At 42.2% G+C, this 21,852-nt stretch overlaps 1 protein-coding gene across 8 annotated transcripts in view; it reads left to right on the top strand.

Annotated features, from left to right (window-relative positions):
* Positions 1–21,852, top strand: part of LOC139375436 (neuronal cell adhesion molecule-like) — a 139,850-nt gene that overhangs the window by 36,981 nt on the left and 81,017 nt on the right. For all 8 annotated transcript variants that reach the window (XM_071117276.1, XM_071117258.1, XM_071117283.1 and 5 more), the window contains exon 2: positions 17,421–17,493. The gene's annotated coding sequence lies outside the window, so the exon portion shown is untranslated. The remainder of the gene's footprint in view (positions 1–17,420; positions 17,494–21,852) is intronic.

Here is a 21,852-nt window from a genome sequence, read left to right as displayed (position 1 = left end):
TACCTCATTGTCTTGCCCATCGTTCCTGCGCCGAACCACAGCCCTAAGTCATCAATTATGTGTAACTGTGTGTAATTCTAAAGCTGACATTTCTGCCAACGTACAGACAATTACTGTTCACCAGATAACCTTCTCAAACTAAGGTAATTATTGTCATTGGAGGGATTGTTGTTGACAGTGGATTCATCAATCGTAGAAATTAGACATCACCATAGTCATTGAACGGGGAGAGTTTAACTAAAGTTAACAAGGGTTAGCTTTATAAGACAAAAAAGGGTATGATTACACCTTGAGATACACAGTAATGTATGTTTTATCGCTTTAATGTGGTGTTAATTCAGTAATACTTGATGTAATATAAATGGCAAACATCTAACTAACAACACAAGTGCTCTATGAGGAAAGCTATCTAAAACGATTACATTATGTGGTTATTTTACTACGCTGTTTGTTTGTACAATGTAAATAAACACTGCAACAACCATAGAAAATCTGTTTTAAGAAGCAACAATTCATCTAAAAAGAGAGGTAAGAATCCCTAAATCACTTGTTAATTCTGTCTTCGATTGACAACACTGAAGCATTTCAACAAGTGCCCCCCCCCCTGCTACAATCCCCTTGAGAGAACCAAGCCCCGTATTCTCTACTCTGAATAGAGAGAACCCCATAGGAAACCTCTCCTCTATCCAACGCAGGCATGCACGCGCGCGCACCCCCCCACACACACCCCACACACACACCCCACACACATCATTCCTGTTAAAACGACTCCAGCCTGCCCGATCGCATGCCTGAATTTTGTTCTGTTAAAAGTTGCCATTGAAATATGCACCAGTTGCCATTGAAATATTGTCCTTCCATTGCTTCTGTGACAAAGCCCAGGGAGGGTGCCCACGGCAACACAGTGTGAGTCTCAGGGAGCCAATGGGCCTTCAGGGTCCTCCCAGAGTCTGTGCTCAACAGAGTCAGTGTGCAGACATAATGCCTATTAGACCTGCTCAATCACCAGGCATATACTCAATGAAGTATGGCCTTTCAATTCATTTCATAGCACAACCCAAACCTCACAACTATCAATCATCTTTCTGAAAGTTGTCAGGAGACTCTGGACACAGGAATGAATGAATAATGCTTTTATTTATAAAATATTCTACGCTAATGGGATGCCATGCAGAGAAGTGAGATTCTGGGAAAATATATACAGGGAAATGTATGGTGTGTTAGGAACTTGTAATAAAACTGTTACATTTCAATACAAACATTGGTTTCAGATATCTTGATAATCAGTGACGCGATGGAAACCTACAGGCAGTCCTAGTGCAGTATGAAGCTATTTGAAATGTGAAGTAAAATGTGGAAGAGATCGTATGGTATAGATAATAAAATATGCTATAGATATGGTATAAATCATAGTGGTATACTGTATATAGCTCTACATTCCAGTGCATTGCTTTTGTATCTCTTCTTGATGACCAGGGAAGCAGTGAAAACCTGTAGGCAATCCTACCGCAGCATCAGGGTACTATTATCAAACAATATAATTAAGCAACAAGGCGTGGTGTGGTATATGGCCAATATACCAAGGCTAAGGGCTGTTCTTATGCACGACGCAACGCGGAGTGCCTGGACACAGCCCTTAGCTGTGGTATATTGGCCATATACCACAAACCTCCGAGGTGCCTTATTGCTATTATAAACTGGTTACCAACGTAATTAGAGCAGTAAAAATAAATGTTTTGTCATACCCGTGATATACGGAATGATATACCATGGCTGTCAGCCAATCAGCATTCAGGGCTCGAACCACCCAGTTTATAATGGGGTACAGATACATTCCAGTGCGGTGAAGCAGGGAAAAACGGAAGGCTAATGGTTATATGGGAATATGGTAGAACTGATATGCTGTTAGCAATGACATGCAACAGTGATCGGGTAATGAAGCCATTGGCAATGCTCCCTCCATAGAGAAGTGGATTCCTATGGCTATCCACTTTCCACTATCCAGCCAATATAGCCGTCTCCTAACCCAACATAGAAGCTAGGAACAACAATGGAGAGAGAAAGGAACAGAGAGAGAGAGAGAGAGAGAGAGAGAGACACACACACACACACACACACACACACAGAGACAGAGAGAGCGATACAGAGAGAGAGAAAGAGAGTGATCAATTGAGACAGAGAGAGAGAAAGACAGAGAGATAGAGAGTAATCACTTGAGAGAGAGAGTAATCACTTGAGAGAGAGAGTAATCACTTGAGAGAGAGAGTAATCACTTGAGAGAGTGAGTAATCACTTGAGAGAGAGAGTAATCACTTGAGAGAGAGAGAGTAATCACTTGAGAGAGAGTAATCACTTGAGAGAGAGTAATCACTTTAGAGACAGTAATCACTTGAGAGAGAGAAACACACACAGATAGAGAGTAATCACTTGAGAGAGAGAGTGTAATCACTTTAGAGAGAGTAATCACTTGAGAGAGAGAAACACACACAGATAGAGAGTAATCACTTGAGAGAGAGAGTGTAATCACTTTAGAGAGAGTAATCACTTGAGAGAGAGAAACACACACAGATAGAGAGTAATCACTTGAGAGAGAGAGTGTAATCACTTTAGAGAGAGTAATCACTTGAGAGAGAGAAACACACACAGATAGAGAGTAATCACTTGAGAGAGAGAGTGTAATCACTTTAGAGAGAGTAATCACTTGAGAGAGAGAAACACACACAGATAGAGAGTAATCACTTGAGAGAGATGTTGAGTTGTGAGAGTGGTGGTGAAAAACTAAATTATAGGCGCCATTTGTTCACTTCAGTTCAGAACCCGAAATCATTGTTCCTGGCTGTCGGACAGTGAGCTTTGAGACAGATTATGTTGCATTTTCACTGCTTTTGTGAAGGGAGGAGTGTTATTCTGGGTTGGGGAGGACACAGAATAGTGACTCTTTCAAAGGGAGCGCTCCCTGCCATTGTTGCCTGCTGCAACCATAGCTAACGAACTTCAAAAGGCTTTTTCAAACCTATTCTTATAAATGGCTGCAATAATACCACTGTGAGAGGAGTAGGGAATCAACTTCCTGTTGGCTAAATCAAGTAGATTAGATGTCATAGGATGGGCCATCTGTTGAGTTTAGGTGACCACTTCCTCTGTAGGCTGTCTTCAGGTAGGATGATTGGATTAGAATGGAAGGAAGTTGTTCGTTTTTGCCTCTGGCTATTTTATTTTATCTTGTTGAAGTACTGTATAGCTATAGCAGGTACTTTTACAGTTAGCTAGAACAACAGGAGGGGATTTGAGGAAGCTGTTTCCTGTTGGTTGGTGACAGAAATATGCACTGACTGACTGTCAGTGCATCCAACATTTATTTAATTTCTTTCTCCCCAAATTCGTGATATCCAATTATGATCTTGTCTCATTGCTGCAACTCCCCAACGGGCTCAGGAGAGGCGAAGGTCGAGTCATGCATCCTCCCTAACATGACCTGCCAAACTGCTCTTCTTAATACCTGCCCTCTTAACCAGGAAACCAGTCACACCAATGTGTCAGAGGAAACACCGTTCAACTGACAACTGAAGTCCAGCTTGCAGGCGCCCAGCCCAACACAAGGAGTCGCTAGAGTGCGATGAGCCACGTAAACCCCCACGGCCAAACCCTCCCCTAACCCAGACAACGCTGGGCCAATTGAGCGACACCTTATGGGACTCCCGGTCACGGCCGGTTGTGACACAGCCTGGGATCGAACCTGGTTCTGTAGTGACGCCTCAAGACTTAGACAGCTGCACCACTCGGGAGGCATTTGCTTTGCATGATAAATTCATGAATATTGTCTTCTTGTCTTCAAATTATCTGACAGGCATGTGTGATGTTTCATCCCAAAAATATTTTGCCAGAATTTAAAGGATAAAGGAATTGGCTTAAAAAACCCTGCAACTCAGTGTATTCTAGCAGCATTCATTTGATACCAGGAAATGTTTAACCCCTATTGTAGAGAGACAAAGGGTTGTTTTAATCCCACTGTGAGAGTAGGAGGGAGGTAGGGAGGGAGGGAGGGAGGGAGGGAGGGAGGGAGGAGGGTCAGGGAGGGGGACAGGTTTGAGGAGGAGGAGGAGGCGAGGCGGAGGTGGGTGTGTCTGTGAAACATGCCCCCTCGCTCTCACTGTTACTCTAGCAGTGTTAGTTCCACCAGACACACACAACGACGTATACACAGCCACTGGGATCTTTGCTCTTTCACACACACACACACACATCGGACACACACACACACACTCTCTGGGAAGAGTTGTTCTTGCAGACCGCAGCAGAGAGACAGGTAATGTGAAATCTAATGTTATTGTTCACATTCTTGGTAAAACAACAGGTGTAGACGAGCAGTGAAAATGTTTACTTACGGGGCCCTTCCCAACAATACAGAGAGAAACAAAATAGAGAAATAATAGAAAAGTAATAACACGTAATAATAAATGTAGTCGTACCGAGTCGATGTGCAGGGGTACGAGATATTTGAGCTAGATATGTAAATATATCTAGAAATAAAGTGCCTAAGCAACAGGATAGATAAACAGTAGCAGCAGTGAGTCAATGTAATGTAACCTCAGCGGGTTCGTGGGGCCTTTGGGGCCATATAACTGTAATGCTATCTATTGAAAACATCTATTGAAAACACAGATTGCTTGAGTACATTCTGTATGCTTTGAGTTAGTGGTCTGTGCTTGGCATAATGTTTTCTTCTCTGAGTTTTTCACGGTGTCATTAGGATTCTGAATACCCTGGATTTCCACAAGCAGCATATCAATATGTCATTGTTTTCTTTTGTTGTTGTTGCTGAATATCAACTCATTATTATTATGATGATGATGGAGGGTAGTGTGGGAGAGAAACACTCGTAGCTCTGAGTTATGGAGTCACGTTCCCTTAATGTAAATTCATGAATGAAAGTGTGATGGATACAATTCTTTCTCGTCCTCTTTGGCTGGTAATGATACTGTTAGGAAAGAGAGGAGGCTGAATATGGTACTGTGTTAGAGAGAGAGAGGGAAGGTTGGTAATGATACTTTGTTAGAGCGAGAGAGAGGAGGCTGATTTATGATACTGTGTTAGAGAGAGAGAGAGAGAGAGAGAGAGAGAGAGAGAGGGGGTGGGGGAGGTTGGTAATTATACTGTGTTAGAGCGAGAGAGAGGAGGCTGATTTATGATACTGTGTTAGAGAGAGAGAGAGAGAGAGGAGGTTGGTAATTATACTGTGTTAGAGAGAGTGGGGAGGTTGGTAATGATACTGTGTTAGAGAGAGAGTGAGAGAGAGAGAGAGAGGAGGCTGGTAATGATACTGTGTTAGAGAGAGAGTGAGAGAGAGAGAGAGAGGAGGCTGATTATGATACTGTGTTAGAGAGAGAGAGAGGAGGCTGATTATGATACTGTGTTAGAGAGAGAGAGGAGGCTGATTATGGTACTGTGTTAAAGAGAGAGAGAGGAGGCTGATTATGATACTGTGTTAGAGAGAGAGAGGGGGCTGATTATGATACTGTGTTAGAGAGAGAGAGGAGGCTGATTATGGTACTGTGTTAGAGAGAGAGGGGTGAGGTTGGTAATGATACTGTGTTAGAGAGAGAGAGAGGAGGCTAATTATGATACTGTGTTAGAGAGAGAGAGAGGAGGCTGCTAATGATATTGTATTAGAGAGAGAGAGGTATCTGCTTCTTCACGCTCTGATCACAGTCTGATCTCATCTCCTCTCTGTTGTTCTTTGATGCAGATTCAATTCTTAACTTGATCACTCTTTTGTCGCAGAACATTTTCCTACTGGATCACTAAATTCAAATGAGCTTTGTTGTCACGTTCTGACCTTTATTTCCTTTTGTTTTGTCATTATTTAGTATGGTCAGGGCGTGAGTTGGGGTGGGCAGTCTATGTTTGTTTTTCTATGATTTGGGTATTTCTATGTTTCGGCCTAGTATGGTTCTCAATCAGAGGCAGGTGTCATTAGTTGTCTCTGATTGAGAATCATACTTAGGTAGCCTGGGTTTCACTGTGTGTTTGTGGGTGATTGTTCCTGTCTCTGTGTTTTGCACCAGATAGGGCTGTTTTGGGTTTTCACGTTTCTTGTTTTTGTTAGTTTGTTAGTTTGTTCATGTGAAGTGATTTATTAAAACATGAGTCAAAATAACCACGCTGCGCTTTGGTCCGCCTCTCCGTCAATGGAAGAAATCCCTTACATTTGTGAGTCCCTGAAAAAGAGCAGTTCGCTTTCTCTCCATGTGGGGGATCAGGGTTTTCTATGAAAATTGTTTCCTCTCTCGCAACACACACTAGGCCTAGGTCCTATCGCTGCAACATGCAGCCATACTAATTGACAACTGTTGTTTAATATGCAGTAGCTTAATAACACAATATATATATTTGTTTCCACTAGAAGCTTCTCAGAGCATGTCTGCAACACTACAGCACTGAGACTCCAGGGTTTCTAATGAGAGTAGTAATATCAGTGTGAAGAAGCAGATACCTCGCTCTCTAATGCAGCTTCTGACATCGTTTGAGTCAATTGGAGGTGTACCTGTGGATGTATTTCAAGGCCTACCTTCAAACTCACTGCCTCTTTGCTTGACATCATGGGAAAACCAAAAGAAATCAGCAAGACCTCAGAAAATACATTGGAGACCTCCACAAGTCTGGTTCATCCTTGGGAGCAATTTCCAAACGCCTGAAGGTACCACGTTCATCTGTACAAACAATAGCATGCAAGTATAAACACCATGGGACAACGCAGCTGTCATACCGCTCAGGAAGGAGATGCGTTCTGTCTCCTAGAGATGAACGTACTTTGGTACGAAAGTGCAAATCAATCCCAGAAGAACAGCAAAGGACCTTGGAGTGATGTTGGAGTCAACAGGTACAAAAGTATCTATATCCACAGTAAAACGAGTCCTATATTGACATATTTTTTATTTATTTATTTAACCTGAAAGGCCGCTCACCAAGGAAGAACCCACTGCTCCAAAACCGCAATAAGAAGCCAGACTACGGTTTGCAACTGCCCATGGGGACAAAAATCATACTTTTTTGGAGAAATGTCCTCTGGTCTGATGAAACAAAAATAGAACTGTTTGGCCATAATGACCATCGTTATGTTTGGATGAAAAAGGGGGAGGCTTGCAAGCTGAAGAACACCATCCCAACCGTGACGCACGGGGGTGGCAGCATCATGTTGTGGGGGTGCTTTGCTGCAGGAGGGACTGGTGCACTTCACAAAATAGATGGCATCATGAGGAAAGGAAAATGATGTGGATATATTGAAGCAACATCTCAAAACATCAGTCAGGAAGTTGAAGCTTGGTCGCAAATGGGTCTTCCAAATGGACAATGACCCCAAGCATACTTCCAAAGTTGTGGCAAAATGGCTTAAGGACAACAAAGTCAAGGTATTGGAGTGGCCATCACAAAGCCCTGACCTCAAGCCTATAGAAAATGTGTGGGCGGCAGAACTGAAAAAGCGTGTGTGAGCAAGGAGACCTACCAACCTGACTCAGTTACACCAGCTCTGTCAGGAGGAATGGGACAAAATTCACCCAACTTATTGTGGGAAGCTTGTGGAAGGCTACCCGAAACGTTTGACCAAAGTTAAACCATTTAAAGGCAATGCTACCAAATACTAATTGAGTGTATGTAAACTTCTGACCTGCTGGGAATGTGATGAAAGAAATAAAAGCTGAAATAAATAATTCTCTCTACTATTATTCTGACATTTCACAATCTTAAAATAAAGTGGTGATTCTACCTGACCTAAGACAGGGAATTTTTACTAGGATTAAATGTCAGGAATTGTGAAACTGAGTTTAAATGTATTTGCCTAAGGTGTACGTAAACTTCCGACTTCAACTGTAGATAATAGTACTACCAGGGTCCTGTCTGTCTGTCTGTCTGTCTGTGTCTGTCTGTCTGTCTGTAGCCTGCATGTAGCCTCAGCCAGGTCACCGTGATACAAGTCCGTATTCGACGTCCATCCATGTCTGAGGACGTTGGGAGATGACGTGGAAACCGGCCACTAGGGGCAACATTGAGCGCTGTTACCTTCAAGTAGGTTTAGCTTTTGCTAAAGCGTTGCGGATGTGTGTAAGCATCTGCTTCTGGTGTCCAAGGTTGTGTGTTTGAATCCAGCAATATAAAGGTTTTTTAAGATTTTGGTTTGAAGCTTATCCCAAAACCTTACCTTAACCATTCTGAGTTAATGCCTAAACTTAACCCTAACCTTAACCATTCTGAGTTAATGCCTAAACTTAACCCTAACCTTAAAAAAATCTGAGTTAAAACCTAACCTTAATTTGACATTCGTAATAACTTCGAAAGTTGACGTTCGAGAAACATGGATGACGTCTAAATCTGACATGAGACTGTGAGACTTGGTTGTGTAGCCTACACAATGTACAATGTAATTACAGTGTGCATTGTATACCAACATTGCTTCCAGCTGTGTTTGTATACAATGTAAAAGGGGTAAAATTAAGATCCGACATCTTTAGGAAACACACTGCCTTGAAAAAAAACTAACACAACACTCTCATTAAGAAAGTGTGGCGTCTCTCTCTCCCTCACTGGTTGCCCTTTTCTTGTGGCAACAGGTCACACATCTTGCTGCTGTTATTGTATTTTACCCAATAGATATGGGAGTTTATCAAAATTAGTTTTGTTTTCGAATTCTTTGTGGGTATGGGTAATCTGAGGAAAATGTGTCTCTATGGTCATACATTTGGCAGGAGGTTAGGAAGTGCAGCTCAGTTTCCACCTCATTTTGTGAGCAGTGTGCACATAGCCTGTCTTCTCTTGAGAGCCAGGTCTGCCTTTGGCAGACTTTCTCAATAGCAAGGCTATGCTCACTGAGTCTGTACATAGTCAAAGATTTCCTTCATTTTGGGTCAGTCACAATGGTCAGGTATTCTGCCACTGTGTACACTCTGTTGAGGGGCAAATAGCATCTAGTTTGCTCTGTTTTTTTGTAAATTCTTTCCAATGTGTCAAGTAATTATCTTTTTGTTTTCTCATGGTTTGGTTAGGTAATTGTGTTGATGTCCTGTGGCTCTGTGGGGTCTGTTTGTGTTTGTGAACAGAGCCCCAGGACCAGCTTACTTAGGGGACTCTTCTCCAGGTTCATCTCTCTGTAGGTGATGGCTTTGTTATGGAAGATTTGGGAATTGCTTCCTTTTAGGTGGTTGTAGAATTTAACAGCTCTTTTCTGGATTTTGATAATTAGTGGGTATCGACCTAATTCTGCTCTGCATGCATTATTTGGTGTTTTACGTTGTACACAGAGGATATTTTTTGCAGAATTCTGCATGCAGAGTCCCATTTTGTGAATTCTTGGTTGGTGAGCGGACCTCAGACCTCACAACCATAAAGGGCAATGGGTTCTATAACTGATTCAAGTATTTTTTTGCCAGATCCTAATTGGTATGTCAAATTTGATGTTCCTTTTGATGGCATAGAAGGCTCTTCTTGCCTTGTCTCTCAGATCGTTCACAGCTTTGTGGAAGTTACCTGTGGCGCTGATGTTTAGGCCGAGGTATGTATCGTTTTTTGTGTGCTCTACGGCAGTGGTTCCCAAACTTTTTATAGTCCCGTACCGCTTCAAATATTCAACCTCCAGCTGCGTACCTCCTGTAGCACCAGGGTTATTAAACATAAGAATGGGTGTGAGTTTTTGTCACAACCCGGTTTGTGGGAAGTGACAAAGAGCTCTTATAGGAACCAGGGCACAAATAATAACATAATAATAATCAATCATTTTGCTCTTTATTTAACCATCTTACATATAAAACCTTATTCGTTCATCGACAATTGTGAATAATTCACCACAGGTTAATGAGAAGGGTGTGCTTGAAAGGTGCACATAACTCTGCAATGTTGGGTTGTATTGGAGAGAGTCTCAGTTTTAAATCATTTTCCACACACAGTCTGTGCCTGTATTACGTTTTCATGCAAGTGAGGGCCGAGAATCCATTCTCACATAGGTACGTGGTTGCAAAGGGCATCAGTGTCTTAACATCGCGATTTGCCAAGGCAGGATACTCTGAGCACAGCACCAATCCAGAAATCTGGTAGTGGCTTCTGAATACATTTTCACAGAACCGCTTGTTGCAATTTCGATGCGGCTTTCTTGTTCAGATATCGGTAAGTGGACTGGAGGCAGGGCATGAAAGGGATAACGAATCCAGTTGTTTGTGTCATTCATTTCGGGAAAGTACCTGCGTAATTGCGCACCCAACTCACTCAGGTGCTTCGCTATATCACATTTGACATTGTCTGTAAGCTTGAGTTCATTTGCACACAAAAAAATCATACAATGATGGAACGACCTGTGTGTTGTCCTTGTTAATTCAGACAGAGAAGTGCTCCAACTTCTTAATCATAGCCTCAATTTTGTCCCGCACATTGAATATAGTTGTGGACAGTCCCTGTAATCCTAGATTCAGATCCTTCAGCTGAGACAAAACATCACCCAGATAGGCGAGTTGTGTGAGAAACTTGTCAACATGCAAGCGGTCAGACAAGTGATAATTATGGTCAGTAAAGAAAATGTTTAACTTGTCTCTCAATTTATTTATTTTTGTCAATCATTCTGCATTATGCAATGATATGGGCAGCGACCCATGATAACCAGTTGTAAAAGCGTTACATGGTCGCTGCCCATATCATTGCATAATGCAGAAAATACACGAAAGTTCAGGTGCCTTACTTTCACAAAGTTAACCATTTTCACTGTAGTGTTCATAATGTTTTTCAAGCTGTCAGGCATTCCCTTGGCAGCAAGAGCCTCTCGGTGGGTGCTACAGTGTACCCAAGTGGCGTCGGGAGCAACTGCTTTCACGCGCGTTACCACTCCACTATGTCTCCCTGTCATGGCTTTTGCACCATCAGTACAAATACCAACATAAGCAGCAGCTACGTTTGGCTACATACGGACCGTTAGTGGAATTCCTGTGAGAGAGTAACGGTTAATTATTTGACTAGGCTACCTTATTTTTGTCTTACTGAGATTTACTCTCAGTGCCCATCAGCAACCAGTAGACATTTGACTACAGATTCTAGTAGGGTGCTGCTGTAGCCCCTCCTTGGTTGGGGAGGGCCTACAGGGATGCACCTGGCCTCACCTAGTAGGGAGAGGCCGGGTGCTGCAGACCGTTCTAGTGCCCTCGCTAGTTCGTTGATATATACAGTGCCTTGCGAAAGTATTCGGCCCCCTTGAACTTTGCGACCTTTTGTCACATTTCAGGCTTCAAACATAAAGATATAAAACTGTATTTTTTTGTGAAGAATCAACAACAAGTGGGACACAATCATGAAGTGGAACGACATTTATTGGATATTTCAAACTTTTTTAACAAATCAAAAACTGAAAAATTGGGTGTGCAAAATTATTCAGCCCCCTTAAGTTAATACTTTGTAGCGCCACCTTTTGCTGCGATTACAGCTGTAAGTCGCTTGGGGTATGTCTCTATCAGTTTTGCACATCGAGAGACTGACATTTTTTCCCATTCCTCCTTGCAAAACAGCTCGAGCTCAGTGAGGTTGGATGGAGAGCATTTGTGAACAGCAGTTTTCAGTTCTTTCCACAGATTCTCGATTGGATTCAGGTCTGGACTTTGACTTGGCCATTCTAACACCTGGATATGTTTATTTTTGAACCATTCCATTGTAGATTTTGCTTTATGTTTTGGATCATTGTCTTGTTGGAAGACAAATCTCCGTCCCAGTCTCAGGTCTTTTGCAGACTCCATCAGGTTTTCTTCCAGAATGGTCCTGTATTTGGCTCCATCCATCTTCCCATCAATTTTAACCATCTTCCCTGTCCCTGCTGAAGAAAAGCAGGCCCAAACCATGATGCTGCCACCACCATGTTTGACAGTGGGGATGGTGTGTTCAGCTGTGTTGCTTTTACGCCAAACATAACGTTTTGCATTGTTGCCAAAAAGTTCAATTTTGGTTTAATCTGACCAGAGCACCTTCTTCCACATGTTTGGTGTGTCTCCCAGGTGGCTTGTGGCAAACTTTAAACAACACTTTTTATGGATATCTTTAAGAAATGGCTTTCTTCTTGCCACTCTTCCATAAAGGCCAGATTTGTGCAATATACGACTGACTGATTGTTGTCCTATGGACAGAGTCTCCCACCTCAGCTGTAGATCTCTGCAGTTCATCCAGAGTGATCATGGGCCTCTTGGCTGCATCTCTGATCAGTCTTCTCCTTGTATTTATCATCATTAGTCATTTAGGTCAACATTGGATCATTCAGAGATCCTCACTGAACTTCTGGAGAAAGTTTGCTGCACTGAAAGTAAAGGGGCTGAATAATTTTGCACGCCCAATTTTTCAGTTTTTGATTTGTTAAAAAAGTTTGAAATATCCAATAAATGTCGTTCCACTTCGTGATTGTGTCCCACTTGTTGTTGATTCTTCACAAGAAAAATACAGTTTTATATCTTTATGTTTGAAGCCTGAAATGTGGCAAAAGGTCGCAAAGTTCACGGGGGCCGAATACTTTCGCAAGGCACTGTATGTTGAAGAGGGTGGGGCTTAACCTGCATCCCTGTCTCACCCCACGGCCCTGTGGAAAGAAATGTGTGTTTTCTGCCAATTTTAAACGCACACTTGTTGTTTGTGTACATGGATTTTATAATGTTGTATGTTTTTCCCCTAACACCACTTTCCATCAATTTGTATAGCAGGCCGTTGTGCCAAATTGAGTCCTCTCTCTCTCTCTGCGTCTCTCTCTGCCTCTCTATCTCTCTCTCTCTATCTCTCTCTTGTTCTGTCTCTCTATATTTCGGTATCTCTCTCTCTCTCTCTTTCTGTATCTCTCTCTGCCTCTCTCTTTGTCTCTCTCTCTGTCTCTCTCTCTCTGTCTGTCTCTGTCTCTCTCTGCCTCTCTCTCTGCATCTTTGTCTTCCTCTCTGGCACTACCCTTATTGCAGTTGAGTATGCATTCTCATGCGAGGCAGAGAGAGCCCACGAACGAGAGAGAGAGAGAGAGCTGGTGTCATAGTAATTGCTCTTCTGCAGGTAGTGTAAAAGCAGGATGGTGGGAATATGGTAATGCGGTGTTTAGGAGGTTTAGAACTGAAGTGGGAGAGAGTTTGAGTGGGTGCTTCTGGCACACAGATTTCCCATGTAGAACAAAAAAAAAGTGGTGTCTTAGTTATTGCCATTCAGTTCACACAGTGATTGCATGCTGGTAGGATAATGGCAGAATGTTGTTGCAGTTTGGGGGAGTGATTTAAAATGGGAACAGTGTGGTTTATGCTCTGAACTACTCCAGGCATTGTGTTTCTCCCTTGGAAGTGCTGCTAGCACCACTCTCTTCCCAACAGAGTGCTTTTGGCACAGGAGTATACTATGCATTGTGCCTCTCCCTATGAAACATTTTGTAGCCCACTAGTCCTCCTTTGTACCCACTCCTCCTATCCCCCACTGTCCTGTCTGTCTGTCTGTCTGTCTGTCTGTCTGTCTGTCTGTCTGTCTGTCTGTCTGTCTGTCTGTCTGTCTCTGCTATTTCTGTTCCACTTACCTTCAGCTCCGTCTCAAACACCGTGGCAGCGGTGGTGGTGGAGAGACAGACCTGAGGTCAGCTGGGTGTTGTGTGGTGTCTGTCTAGCCTAAAGCTGCCGGTCTGGCTGTCGTTCAGTTTAAAGCTCAATCAAACACAGATCAAATACTGGTACTGAACCCAGGTCTGCTAGCTAGCCGCCTGCCAACCTCTCTGTCTGTCTGCCTGTCTGTCTGCCTGTCTGTATTATGGGGCTGTTGGTCTGCCTGACAGAATGACAAAGAAAAAAGGTTAATTGTGATGTTTTGAATATTTATTTCAAGCTCTGAGATTCCGTGGTTCAGTGGATTCAGAGGTTGTTATATGATTATTAATGAAGGTTAGATGAGTCCATGACACTCATAATCATGACTTATAAATGGTGGATCCATAAGCTCCTACCTACCACACATAGTACTACGCGAAGGTATCTCATACAGCCAAGACAGACAAAGTAAAACAATCTCATAGGATTTAATACATATGCTTTCCTACAATAAGGGGTACTGTAGATTATATATATTTTTAAAGGAGGCTAAATGTTTCATGTTTACTTTCCTATTACCATTTATCTCATGGAAATGTGGTAGAAAACAGTGTGTAGCTATACTACATGACCAAAAGTATGTGGACACCTGTGATTCTTCACTCCAGTGAACGCATTTCCAGTGCTCGAGCGTTACACCACTCCAGGTGACGCTTGGCATTGCGCATGGTGATCTTAGGCTTGTGTGTGACTGGAAACTCATTTCATTAAGCTTCCGACGAACAGTTCTTGTGCTGACGTTGCTTCCAGAGGCAGTTTGGAACTCGGTGGTGAGTGTTGCAATCTGAGGACAGACGATTTTTACACGCTTCAGCCCTCAGGCGGTCCCCGTTTTGTGAGCTTCTGTTCCCTACCACTTTGGGTTGAGCCGTTGTTGCTCCTAGACGTTTCCACTTCACAATAACAGCACTTACAGATGAACTGACTTGTTGGGAAGATGGCATCCTATGACGGTGCCACGTTGAAAGTCACTGTGCTCCTCACTAAGGACATTCTACTGCCAAAGTTTGTCTATGGAGATTGCATGGCTGTGTGCTCAATTTTTATACACCTGTCAGCAACGGGTGTGGCTGAAATAAGCGAATCCACTCATTTGAAAGGGTGTCCACATACCTTTGTATACGTATAGTGTATGTTTGCCCGGGCGTAACGAACGGCGGTGTATCACCACGGGGTCTCTGCAGCTCTTTGATATCGATATGCTTTGCTGGAACAAAATTGGATTGGCTTCTTCAATCATTTTGGATATGGATTCCAGTGAGTGTCTTAGTGTTTACCTTGACATAGTTATTTGGAGAGAAGCCCTTGAGTCTCAGAAAAGCCTTCGGTTACGTAGCTAGCCTCACACATTTACACACTCACACACCATACACACTCACACATATACACACACACTCACACCACACACACTCACACACCATACACACTCACACATATACACACACACTCACACCACACACACACACTCACACCACACACACACTCACACATATACACACTCACACACCATACACACATATACACACACACTCACACCACACACACACTCACACCATACACACACTCACACCAAGTATTCAGACCCCTTGAGTTTTTCCACATTTTGTTACGTTACAGCCTGATTCTAAAATGAATTAAATAAAACCATTTCCTTTGAAAATGTAAAAAACAGAAATACCTTATTTACATAAGTAGGTACATCCTGTTTCCATTGATCATCCTTGAGATGTTTCTACAACTTGACTGGAGTCCACCTGTGGTAAATTCAATTGATTGGACATGATTTGGAAAGGCACACACCTGTCTATATAATTTTGTTATATAAATTTTTTCAATTACATTTCTGAAAAACAGTTTTTACATTTTTTTTTTTGGGGGGGGGGGGGGGGGTATTGTGTGTAGATTGATAAGGATAATGTTTTTATCCATTTTAGAATAAGAGGTCAAGAGGTCTGAATACCTTCCGAATGCACTGTATATACATACGTGCTACCTGTCCCAGACAGCTGTTTTCAACTCTCTAGAGACAGCAGGAGCGGTAGAGATACTCTTAATGATGGGCTATGAAAAGCCAACTGACATTTACTCCTGAGGTGCTGACTTGTTGCACCCTCGACAACTGTTCTGCCTGTGATTATTATTATTTGACCATGCTGGTCATCTATGAACATTTGAACATCTTGGCCATGTTCTGTTATAATCTCCACCCGGCACAGTCAGAAGAGGACTGGCCACCCCTCATAGCCTGGTTCCTCTCTAGGTTTCTTCATAGGTTTTGGCCTTTCTAGTGAGTTTTTCCTAGCCACCGTGCTTCTACACCTGCATTGCTTGTTGTTTGGGGTTTTAGGCTGAGTTTCTGTACAGCACTTTGAGATATCAGCTGATGTAAGAAGGGCTTTATAAATACATTTGATTTGATTTGACATACATACATACATACCTACATACATACCTCAGATATGAGCTGTTTTCACTCCTTCCTTGCACAGTTGGACTGTTTCAAGTCCATTTCACAGTGGGAACCTCAATGGTTTACGAAAGATTAGGCTGTACTACACTGTGTAAAAATATACGCTTTGTATTCTAGACAAAAGCAACATCCTGTTCCCGGCATGGTAGGAGTCAGTTCATCTTTATGGTTCTAAATCAATATCAAATACAATGTTATATGTCACATGCTTTGTAAGAAACATGTGTAGACTAACAGGGAAATGCTTAAGATGAACTTAGCCTTTAGATCAGGGATGGGCAACTCCAGTCCTCGGGGGTCTGATTGATGTCACCCTTTTTCCCCAGCCCCAGCAAACACACCTGACTCCAATAATCAACTAATCATGATATTCAGTTTAGTATACAATTAGTTTAATCAGCTGTGTTTGCAAGAAATGGGGACAAAGGGTGACAGCACTCTGGCCCCTGAGGACTGGAGTCGCCCATCCCTGCTTTAGATGCTTTTGGGAAACCAGTCCCTAGTCTGTAAACTATGGTGTGACTGAGATGGGGTCCAAGGCAGACAACATGAGAGATGATTACTGGTTTATAGATATATGAGACATAGAGAGTGCCTCCCCCTCAGATATACAAGACATAGAGAGGGGAATTACGGAACTGTGTCACGAATATGCATACCGTTGAAAAACTATTTCACTGTGAAACATCCCCAGGAGGGTAATAGATTTGTTATTTGGTTGGTAATAGTCTCGTTTGTCAGACTCACAGCGGCTCTGTGTATCGCTCTGGGCGTAGTGGGTGCGAAGTCAGGTGCAGGAATCAGAGAGTACAGGGTAGTGCTTTTAACTGCACACACGGCGAACATAAGCCACCCCACGAAACACAGGGCGCACACAAAACAAATGCCCCAAACACGGGGACTCAAACAGTCCGGAGAAAAGCCCACGAACAAAAAACACGTCAACCTCAAACGTGCCCAGTAGCAACACAAAACAATCCTACTTAGCCTACTGGCTAACATAGCCCGACTTATCAGCCTACACACAACCAATCCCACACAAAGAGCAGGCGGGCCTACTGGCTAACGTAGCCCGACTTATCAGCCTACACACAAAACGGGTGAAACCAATAAACAGAAAGGGGGAAAGGGATCAGTGGCAGCTAGTAGGCCGGTGACGACGACCGTTGAGCGCCACCCGAACAGGAAGGGGAGCCACCTTCGGTAGGAGTCGTGACACTCTGGGAAGAGACTAGATTGGTAAAGCGGTGTTCTGTTTGGTGGAAAGGGGAAGAGGTCATATAGCTAGTGGTATGTGAATACTGAAATCTAAGACTATATTTATTTCCCCTGTTTTTCAGGTTGAAGAAGAACAGTGATTAAGAGGAGGATAGATTCTTGAAGAGGAGAGTGGAGTAGACTGGATCTTCTCCGGTAAGTTATGCAGTAACACACAGTACTGTAGCTCCATACTGTCAACACACAGTATTGTAGCTCCACACTGTCAACATACGGTACTGTAGCTCCACACTGTCAACATACAGTATTGTAGCTCCACGCTGTCAACATACATTACTGTAGCTCTATATTGTTAACATACATTACTGTAGCTCTATATTGTTAACATACATTACTGTAGCTCTATATTGTTAACATACAGTATTGTAGCTCCACACTGTCAACATACGGTACTGTAGTTCCACACTGTCAACATACATTACTGTAGCTCTATATTGTTAACATACATTACTGTAGCTCTATATTGTTAACATACATTACTGTAGCTCTATATTGTTAACATACATTACTGTAGCTCTATATTGTTAACATACATTACTGTAGCTCCATACTGTCAACATACATTACTGTAGCTCTATATTGTTAACATACATTACTGTAGCTTTATATTGTTAACATACATTACTGTAGCTCTATATTGTTAACATACATTACTGTAGCTCTATATTGTTAACATACAGTACTGTAGCTCCATACTGTCAACATACAGTACTGTAGCTCTATATTGTTAACATATGGTATTGTAGCACCATACTGTAAACATACATTATTGTAGCTCCACACTGTTAACATACAGTACTGTAGTTTCACACTGTCAACATACAGTACTATATATAGCTCCATACTGTCAACATACAGTACTGTAGTTTCACACTGTCAACATACAGTACTGTAGCTATTTACTGTCAACATACAGTATTGTAGCTCCATACTGTCAACATACAGTACTGTAGTTCCATACTGTCAACATACAGTACTGTAGCTCTATACTGTCAACATACAGTACTATATATAGCTCCATACTGTCAACATGCAGTATTGTAGTTCCATACTGTCAACAGACAGTACTATATATAGCTCCACACTGTCAACATACGGTACTGTAGCTCCATACTGTCAACATACAGTACTGTAGTTCCATAATGTTAACATACAGTACTATATATAGCTCCATACTGTCAACATACAGTACTATATATAGTTCCATACTGTTAACATACAGTACTGTAGTTCCACACTGTTAAAATACAGTACTATATATAGCTCCATACTGTCAACATACAGTATTGTAGCTTCATACTGTCAACATACAGTACTGTAGTTCCACACTGTTAACATACAGTACCGTAGCTCCATACTGTTAACATACAGTACTGTAGCTCCATACTGTCAACATACAGTATTGTAGTTCCATACTGTTAACATACAGTACCGTAGCTCCATACTAGTACTGTAGTTCCATACTGTCAACATACAGTATTGTAGTTCCATACTGTTAACATACAGTACCGTAGCTCCATACTAGTACTGTAGTTCCATACTGTCAACATACAGTATTGTAGTTCCATACTGTCAACATACAGTATTGTAGTTCCATACTGTTAACATACAGTACCGTAGCTCCATACTAGTACTGTAGTTCCATACTGTCAACATACAGTATTGTAGTTCCACACTGTCAACATACAGTACTATATATAGCTCCACACTGTTAACATACAGTACTGTAGTTCCATACTGTTAACATACAGTACTATATATAGCTCCATACTGTCAACATACAGTACTGTAGTTCTATACTGTCAACATACAGTACTGTAGTTCCATACTGTTAACATACAGTACTATATATAGCTCCACACTGTTAACATACAGTACTGTAGCTCCATACTGTTAACATACAGTACTATATATAGCTCCATACTGTTAACATACAGTACGTAGCTCCATACTAGTACTGTAGTTCCATACTGTCAACATACAGTACTGTAGTTCCATACTGTTAACATACAGTACTATATATAGCTCCACACTGTTAACATACAGTACTGTAGTTCCATACTGTTAACATACAGTACTATATATAGCTCCATACTGTCAACATACAGTACTGTAGTTCCATACTGTTAACATACAGTACTGTAGCTCCATACTGTTAACATACAGTACTGTAGGTCCCTGCTTCTTTGTGCTGGATATTTTTTCAGTCCACATTTCATACACAACATCCTCTCTTTCCTCAAATACTTGGAATGTTATCGGCTTGCTCTCAAACATTAATTTATTTTCTCACTTCTAATGTGAATGGAAATGACTGTCTGGTCGGTTTCTACTCTCTCTCATGAGTTCTCCATTTATGATATTGCCAACATGCCAAATGGAATGCATTCATCTGTTATCATAAAGTGGCACTGTATGAGAGAGAGAGAGAGAGAGAGAGAGAGAGAGAGAGAGAGAGAGAGAGAGAGAGAGAGAGAGAGAGAGAGAGAGAGAGAGAGAGAGAGAGAGAGAGAGAGAGAGAGAGAGAGAGAGAGAGAGAGAGAGAGAGAGAGAGAGAGAGAGAGAGAGAGAGAGAGAGAGAGGTAAAAGGAACGTTTCAGTCTGACCTCATCTAGCCCCTCACAGCTAGATTTCTGAAGACACATCCACTGTCTTGCTGTCTCTTCCTCTCTCTTTGTTCATCTTTCACACTCTTTCTCTCCCCACATTCTCTCTCACTCTTTCTTTCCCCACATTCTCTCTCTCTCTCTCTCTCTTTCTTCCTTTCCCCACATTCTCTCTCTCACTCTTTCTCTCCCCACATTCTCTCTCTCACTCTTTCTTTCCCCACATTCTCTCTCTCACTCTTTCTCTCCCCACATTCTCTCTCTCACTCTTTCTTTCCCCACATTCTCTCTCTCTTTCTTTCCCTACATTCTCTCTCTCTCTCTCTCTCTCTCTCTCTCTCTCCCTTTCTTTCCCCACATTCTCTCTCTCTTTCTTTCCCCACATTCTCTCTCTCTTTCTTTCCCCACATTCTCTTTCTCTCTCTCTCTATCTCTCTCGCTCTCTGCGGTCATGTGGTCATTCAAAAGTGTTGACTCAGCCTCTCTGGCCTGTAACACAGTGGTATTGACCAACACATTCACAACAAGTAACAGAGAGAGAGAGAAGGGGAGGCTGAGGGCCAGAATGGGGACAAGAGCCAGAGAGAGAGATAGAGTGGGTGAGAGAGAGACTGACCCAAAATTAAGGAAAGCTTTGACTATGTACAGACTCAGTGAGCATAGCTTTGCTATTGAGAAAGGCTGCCATAGGCAGACATGGCTCTCAAGAGAAGACAGGCTATGTGCACACTGCCCACAAAATGAGGTGGAAACTGAGCTGCACTTCCTAACCTCCTGCCCAATGTATGACCATAGAGACACACATTTCCCTCAGATTACACAGACCCACAAAGAATTCCCAAAACAAACCCAATTTTGATAAACTCCCATATCTACTGGGTGAAATACCTCAGTGTGCCATCACAGCAGCAAAATGTGTGAACTGTTGCCACAAGAAAAGGGCAACCAGTGAAGAACAAACACCATTGTAAATGGTGAAATCATATTTATGTTCATATTTATGTTGATTTATTTTCTATTTTGTACTTTAACCATTTTTAAATCTTTACGACACTATATATAGATATAATATGACATTTGTAATGTCTTTATTCATATGGAACTTCTGTGAGTGTAATGTTTACTGTTCATTTATATTGTTTATTTCCCTTTTGTATATTATCTACTTCACTTGCTTTGGCAATGTTAACACATGTTTCCCATGCCAGTAAAGGCCCTTGAATTGAAATTGAATTGAGAGAGAGAGAGAGAGAGAGAGAGAGAGTGGGGGGGGGGGGGAGGCAGAGTGAGCAAGAGAGACAGACAGAAAGAGAAAAAGGTCGACAAACAGAGAGAGAGGGGACCACAGAGTCCTGTGGACTGAATCAGCAGTTTGAAGCACAGTGAGGCGTGAACCAATGGGTCTTTGTGAGCGGCAGCATTCAGTACCGAGGGATGAATAGAAGCGATGCAGAGGTTTCTATTCACTTCACCCATGGCTCTCTTTTACGGGGTTCCCTCGCCTCACGTGCTTTGGTGTTATTGTTGTGTGCGTTTGTGTTTTTTGATGCTAGCTGGCAGGGACAGGGGGGTGAGAGGAGGAGAACCACCCAGAATGTCAACTTGTTGCTGTAGTTTTATAAACACACATTAATATAGGAATATTATATCTGTATGAGAAATGAAATCAAGGTATTTGTGGTGTTGAGTAAGAACCACTTCACTACACTATGGTAGCCTCCTACAATACACTGCAGTAGGTTAAAAATAACCAAATATAAGATTTCCTTGTGAAAAAGACAATATCCCTGCCTCCAAGCTACTAGATGCAATCTGCCACTGTGTGCTAGTGCCTGGTGCAGGGGATTATTTAATCTCTGAGAGCAGCAGGTTGCTCTCCCCAGGTGAA

This window comes from Oncorhynchus clarkii, chromosome 2, assembly GCF_045791955.1.
Source record: "Oncorhynchus clarkii lewisi isolate Uvic-CL-2024 chromosome 2, UVic_Ocla_1.0, whole genome shotgun sequence".
Taxonomy (NCBI): Eukaryota; Metazoa; Chordata; class Actinopteri; order Salmoniformes; family Salmonidae; genus Oncorhynchus; species Oncorhynchus clarkii.
The sequence above is the reverse complement of the archived record's forward strand: the minus strand, read 5'-3'. Positions and strand labels throughout refer to the sequence as shown.